At 45.6% G+C, this 6,266-nt stretch overlaps 1 long non-coding RNA gene across 1 annotated transcript; it reads left to right on the top strand.

Annotated features, from left to right (window-relative positions):
* Positions 1–3,800: 3,800 nt before the first annotated feature.
* LOC146890518 (uncharacterized) lies at positions 3,801–5,427 on the top strand. The gene is made up of 2 exons (XR_014998609.2): positions 3,801–4,043; positions 4,622–5,427. It is a non-coding gene; the product is annotated as an uncharacterized LOC146890518 (long non-coding RNA).
* Positions 5,428–6,266: the final 839 nt, after the last annotated feature.

Genomic DNA, 6,266 nt, shown 5'->3' with positions numbered 1-6,266 from the left:
ATCACTCAGTTCAACCTGTTGCTATTCATCTGCCTTTTGCTTCAGGGCTTTTACCTTTCTTTTATTCTGCATGTCTTGTTTTCCTTATTCCTCCATGTCTGTCTGTCTGTCTCCTGGTGTCTTCTGGCATCTCCTTCTTCCTCCATGTCTGTCTGTCTGTCTCCTGGTGTCTTCTGGCATCTCCTTCTTTTCTTCTGTCTCCCACTATCTAAATTTCTCCTTCCACTTACTGTCCCTGTTCAGAAGTTCTGCCAAAACTCCTTCCATGCTATTGGACATTCAGCTTTTTGTTAGGCCAATCGGGTGTCTAAGGCAAGCAAGGTAAAACAGAAATATTGTTGGGGTTACTATTGCTGTAAGGAGACGTTATGACCATGGCACCTCTTGTAAGGACAGCATTTAATTGAGGTGGTTTCCTTCAAGTTTCAGAGGTTCAGCCAATTATCGTCACAGCGGGGAGCATGGACTCATGCAGGCAGATGTAGTGCTGGAGCTGAGAGTCCTATGTCTTAAGTCAGAGGCCATAGGAAGTCGACTGGCTGTCACACTGAGAGAAGCTGGAGGAAAAGACCTCAAAATCTGCTTTTACAGTGAAACACTTCCAACAGAAGGTGTGGTCCAGATTAAAGGTGTGTCCTCCAGCCACAAGGTCTGGATTAAAGGTGTGTGTCATTCAGCCTCCACCAACAAGTCCACAGTTCCTCATAGTCCCTATGAGTTTATGGGGGCCAAATATATTCAAACTACCACAACTTCCTTTTTTAAAATTTATTTATTTATTAAAAATTTCCACATCCCTCCTTCTCCCATTTCCCTCCCCTCACCCCCTTCCCCTCCCTCTCCAGTCCTAAGAGAAGTTAGGGTGCCCTGCCCTGTGGGAAGTCCAAGGCCCTCCCCACCTCCATCCAGGTCTGGGAAGGTGGGCTTCCAAACAGACTAGGCTCCCAAAAAGTCAGTACATGCAGTAGAATCAAAACACAGTGCCACTATCATTGGCTTCCCAGTCCGCCCTCATTGTCAGCCACATTCAGAGAATCTTGTTCAGTCCCAGTGTAGCTGGCCTTGGTGAGCTCTCATTAGAACAGTCACACCATCTCAGAGGGTGGACAGCACCCCTTGCTAGGGCAACTTCTTTACATAATTAAACAAATGTAACACGCTTTACATAGTTAAACAAATACAACACATCTTTACATAGTTAAACAATGTAACAAATCTTTGCATAGTTAAACAAATATTCTGTACCAACTGTGTTAGTAACAGCCCTAGTCAGGGGTTTCCAAAAAATACAACCAAAATGAGAACAATCTATGTTTTAACACATGTGAAGGAGAATCGGATGGACATTGGTTCATGTGATTATGGACACTGGGAAATCCCTTGCCCACTATGTATAACCTGAAAAACCAGTGAAATCTGGTGATGTGACCCATGCCACTTCTGAATGCTTGACAAGTTAGTCATCAGAGGGTGTGAATCCCAGTCTAAGTCGGCAGTGAGATGAGATGCCTCAACCCAAAGATAGAGGGAGGTGGAAAGGGCTAAGTTTCCCTTTCCTCTTCCCTGCTCTCTCCAGATCCCCCCACAATCAGGTGATGTCCCCACGCAGGGATTAGAGTCACTGTATTACTAAGCTCTTGTATTTAAATGTCAACCAACTCCGGGAATAGCTCGGCCACATCCAGGAAGTGCATTATGGGCCCCCTATAACCAGTCAAGACAACATCAAGTAGAGTCACTGACCACAGTTATTTTCAAGGTAATTCCAGCGTGAGGACCGTTCAAGCGGCATAGACGTCAGTAGAGAAAAGGATTTGGAGAGGAGGCGAGCCAGTGCTCCAAGGCTGGTTTGATCCGCCCTTCTCTGGAGAAGTGATGAGTCCCGCTAGGGGCAGACAGGGCTTCTTCTCTGCTCACTTTTGCTGTGCCCACTCTCACTGCTGTGCAGTGTGCACAGAGAGACAAGTGTGAACTTCCAAACACAAGGCCGTCTCAAAGCAGGGCACTGGTGTCCTACATAGCTTGTCCCTAGCAAACGTCTTCCTCCTCTGTGTATCACCCTGTTTCTGCTGTGCACAGATCTTACCATCCGCATCCACTTCTCCCGAATATTCTTTTAGAGATGCAGATTCCCAACACCCAGAGTGGTCGTTTACAAGACGAACAGAATTGCCGTTCCTTTGTCAAAACTACTATACCACCAGTATCTCTGGAGTCTTTTAACTTTGCTCCAAATGGAGACTTTTTCATATCATTTGAGAAGCATTAAAATTTAAAAATACAATAGAATCCCAGTCCATGCTTAAACATTTAATAACATATACAAGGCAAGTGGTTATGAAAGACAAGATCTGCCTGTGGCCACTGCTCCATATGAAAAGACTGCAAAGCAATAAGTTCTGAACATTAGCACGGCAGGCAGGATGGAGACTGTGCAGCTCCTAATAAAATCTCCTCTTTCTTCATGTTGCTTCTTTTTCAGGGCATACAGAAACAAGCATGATAATATATTTTGCCTGTAGGTGCCAAAACTTGTATTGTTCCCTTTCAGACACCTTCCTTTGCTGTGTTTAGGAACAAATGTCTGGGAATATGAGAGAGAGAGAAAAAGACTGGATTGACAAATAGTTTCATGGGACCTGCAAAAATTTCATGAAGCTACCCGAAGCTTTTTCTTGTGTCCGAACGGGGGCCTGTGCTTTTATCTTTTCCATCCAGGAGATCTGGTCCTGGACTGTTCTGGTATCCATTAGCATGCGGGCAGTAAAGGACTGCCATCTTCCATGGGGATGCCAAAGGGATTACAGAGATGTGAGTCCACGTGGGGAAAACTCAAGGGATAGTGCCGGAGTCCAGTACTAATAAATCAACGTTACTGTCTCTTGATCTGAAGGTACTGGAGTCGCTAGGGTGGAGGGGCGATGGCTGATGTATATGGGTGGTTCCTGAGGCCTGGAGGAGTCTCTGTAGAGAGGAGCAGAAATCTCCCAAAGGAGGAGCCCAGCCAGTTTCACGTAACCTTGTAGGAGATAGCAAGGGCGCAGGAGAGCAAGAGAGATTCCCATACCCTCTCCCATCTCTGCCAGGGCCCCTGCATTCTTTAGCAGAGTTTGGTGACAGTGAGCCGCGGGCTTGGAAGGGCAACTGAACTGCCTGGAACCATCTGATGATCTGTAAATATCAAGGCAGGTAGAAGCAGGTGCACCCTGTTGAGGGATATGAAGTGTGGGAGTTAGGGATTATGCTGTAGTGGATTCATTGTCATGATATTTTTCCTCTTTGGATCATGATTTAAAACACTCTACAGTTGGAAATCATTGCTTATTCACTATTCAGTGTGTGTGTGTGTGTGTGTGTGTGTGTGTGTGTGAGAGAGAGAGAGAGAGAGAGAGAGAGAGAGAGAGAGAGAGAGAGAGAGAATCAGGGAGAGAGAGACAGAGGGAGAGAGAGAGAGAGAAAGAGAGAGAGACAGGGAGAGAGAGAGGAAGAGGGAGAAAGAGAGACATGGAGAGAGAGGCAAAGGAGAGAGAGAGGCAGAGTGGTGGAGACAGGGAGAGAGAGAGGAAGAGAGAGGAGAGAGCGAGCATGTGTGAGAGTGTGTGTCAAAGGGGTGGTGAAGGGGAGGGAGGAAGGTATGGAAAGGCAGCAAGAGCTTCTGTCTGAGCCTCTACATTTTACCCTGGAAACTTGGCCATGGCTGAGGGTGCCACAGGCCTAATGTTCCCTTTCCTTACATGGGACAGGAGACAATGAGATGCGTTCAGGGAAGTTTCCTGGAACTGGGCTGGTGGGTTCCACACATGGTGTGATTTAAAGCTGAAGTCAGACTTTGGAACTGCTTTGGGAGCGGCTGTCATTGTTCGGTCCACGCCTTTCGAGTTAGACCCTAGAGGGTGGAGAACAGGGTCCACCCTGGAGGAAATGGTTGTGGTTCCTCACTATGAGTTAGTTCGGAGCTGAGAGGGACCTCAACATGAAGCTGAGAGAGAGTGAAGTCTGGAGTCCGAGGTTTGCAGCTAATGAAGTTTGGTTAATGGATACAGGTATGGTCTTCACTGAGTATACTCTGGACTGGGTGTCCCATCTTGTGGCATATTTGTCTGCACACAGTGATGAGATAAACTGCTGCCCAGAAACTCTGGAGAAAGTGTATGACATGTAATCATTTGTAAATTATTCATGCAGTCATCATTCAAGGGATATTTTGTAGTACTGTTTCATTTGTATTTTAATAAATAAAGCTTGCCTGAAGATCAGAGAGTAAAACAGCCATGCTGGTCAGTCTTACAGAGCAGGCAGTGGTGACACACATTTAAATCCCAGTAGCCATAATAGTCTGCCATAGAAACCGGGCGGTAGTGGTGCACGTCTTTAATCCTAGAACTAGAGAGAATTATAAGATGAGAGGAGATAGCTCTCAGACAGTCTCATTCTGAGATTCCTGGAGGCAGGATCATCATTTCAGACCGAGGTAGAGGTAAGAGCCAGTGACTGGCCGCTTTGCTTTTCTGACCTTCAAGTTGAACCCCAATATTGGTATCTGGGTTTTTATTACTCGTGCTACAATATTCATTTATTTATTTTGTTTGTTTGTTCGTGTGTTTATTTACTTTTGAGGCAGTGTCTTTCTCTACATATCTCTGGTGTCTTGAAACTCACTCCGGAGACCAGGCTGGCCTGGAAAACCAAACGCTGCTGAGAACCCTGTGGGTACCACACCTCGTGTCGCATGTTGGAGAGAGTGGCCAGAAAGACAATGGTGGCACCAGAGAGTGACACAGTGAGAGACTGAGCATGATACCAACAGGGGTGTTTCCAGGGTCAGGCACAGGGGTCAGCAAGTGAACAGCAAGAGAAGTCTTCCTCAGGAAAGTCCAGCAGAAAGTGTGGCCAGAGGACGACAGAAGAACAGCGCGGAGAACTCCAGGAAGGGGAGGGCATGTTTAAAGTTTCCTGCCTTCACTCAGTGCCAAGAAGGGCTGAGTGAGCAGAGTCCTTCATGGCATGCCAAAACCTGCCTTGTTCAGGCAGCAAAACAGGTGTCTCGGGAGCATGGGAAATGACTTACTACAGAACACAGCACACAGAAATCTCTGCTTTGGGGAAAGCTACAGAATTCTAACCCTGTCCAGTAGACGACTGGTGTTGAAGTCACACATGTCACACTGGAATGGATGTTCGCCAAGCTTGGCATGGAAATCCTAGGAAGCATTTTTTATGTTCCTATTTCATATGATGGTGGTTTTCTGATAAGTAAAACCATTTGTATAATTTTAATAATGGTAAAGAAAAATGAAATTTAAGATGTCAATGAAAAAAAAAACCCTGAAAAATGTTGCTTGTTGCAATTTCAAGTCTGTTGTATAATTTAATGAAAGTCTATGGAGAATGAAATTATTAATAAAACAATAACAGACAAATTACAAATTTTCCATTGTGGTACTCAGATGACCTAGTTTATCCCCAGGAGGGGATCTGTTCTGCATAAAATAAGCCATATTTCATTTCAGCTTCACTGGTAAATACTATTTTAAGAAGGTGATCAGCAGAAGAATGAAAAATTTAGAGTATTTTTTCTTAATTTGACATTTCCCCAGAATATTTATGAAATCTTGGTACTTGAAATACATGCTACAGGAAAAGATTGAATTATCGCGGTCTTCTAATGCAATAACGCAGAATTCTACAATTGCTTCAGAAATGGGTCACTAAGATGGCTGTACAACCAAACTTGCTTGCTAATTCAAATCTCTCCTCCAGCGCATCCTTTCATGGGAGAGTAAAGTCATCAGGAGAGATTTAAAGCCTGCCATTGTTTTACCTGGTCACCTCCCAGGACTTCATCCCCAGCACTCACCAGTCCAGGCGAGCACGCTTGATCTACTCAGTCACCCCAGCCAGATGCCTGGGAGCACCTTCTGTCTTGGTGTGTGGTGGCCCGCTGGTTTCCTTGGGCTTGAAGGATCAGGTCCTATCTCTCTAGGACCTTGGCTGGACTCCTCTTAGAATATGCACACCACTGCTTCTTCCCACCAGTGCTCTGACTATGGAGAAAGGGACATCTTACAATCTGTGTGCAGGTTGCTGTCGGCTGGCATCAGAACTGCTAGTTTTCACTTGATCTCAGTCAGTCTGTGTTCGACTGAGGGAGCTGAGCTAACTGGTTGCCTCCGACAGCCATGCACCTTGACATTGGCACTGTCCCTGTCTTTGAACATTGCGTTTGTACTGGCCCCAATCAAGTCCTTGCACTCTTTCAAAGCCGA

This window comes from Myodes glareolus, chromosome 23 (genome assembly GCF_982192425.1).
Source record: "Myodes glareolus chromosome 23, mMyoGla1.1, whole genome shotgun sequence".
In the NCBI taxonomy this organism is placed as follows: Eukaryota; Metazoa; Chordata; class Mammalia; order Rodentia; family Cricetidae; genus Myodes; species Myodes glareolus.
The sequence above is the reverse complement of the archived record's forward strand: the minus strand, read 5'-3'. Positions and strand labels throughout refer to the sequence as shown.